Here is a 798-nt window from a genome sequence, read left to right as displayed (position 1 = left end):
ATAAATGTAACCACTGGTACTGTATCATTTTCTCTAACAGCAACTCCTGTGCTTGGAGAATCCTGAATTTTGTAAATATATTAAATACATATTAAAAAGTAGTAAAGAGAGATAAACATTCTCCTAGATTAGGGCTAGAGTATGATCAAGACACTAGAAGCAATGCAATGATGTGTATCTGCTGAAAAATTAGCTTGTTTGAGCTATAAATACCTTACAATTTCCTGAAAGAACACAAGACTGGCCAGTATAAGTCCAATTGAGAGTGCTTTTGTTAACAGTTGAGGCTATAACTACATTTTATTGCAAGCCTATTTGGAGTAAAGTACATATAAAATAATTAATTTCAATTTTCAAATCAATGCAAGCATAGAACAAGTGGTATACACAGAACATGGAAGAGGTCAATAATTACTGTTGCCTGCTGAAGTTAACAAGGAACGCAGGCAGGAAGGCACTCAAGCAAGAAAGGAAGCAGAGATGCCAGACTTTTGTGCAGTAAGGTAAAGCAGAAAGCAATATGAGGTGGGAATAGATAAAGGCAGGAATTTATGTCTGAGTGGTGTAGCAAGACATTTTCAACATCCTGATCTCAACAGTTGTAAGACTGTCCCACTCTCATTCAGCTAGGAAGCAAAGTGTCTTGAATTAGAACATAGAACAACTCAAACAATATAGTTAGCTCCTTTTTAGGAGAACGTTGAACCCTACCAAGTCTTGGTGTCACTTGATGCTTGTTCATTAGATAAATACAGTAGCACCCTCAGGCTATCTGCATTTCCTCCCCCCCCCCCCCCC

Source organism: Sceloporus undulatus, chromosome 3 (genome assembly GCF_019175285.1).
Source record: "Sceloporus undulatus isolate JIND9_A2432 ecotype Alabama chromosome 3, SceUnd_v1.1, whole genome shotgun sequence".
Classification (NCBI taxonomy): Eukaryota; Metazoa; Chordata; class Lepidosauria; order Squamata; family Phrynosomatidae; genus Sceloporus; species Sceloporus undulatus.
Note: the sequence above shows the minus strand (reverse complement) of the source record.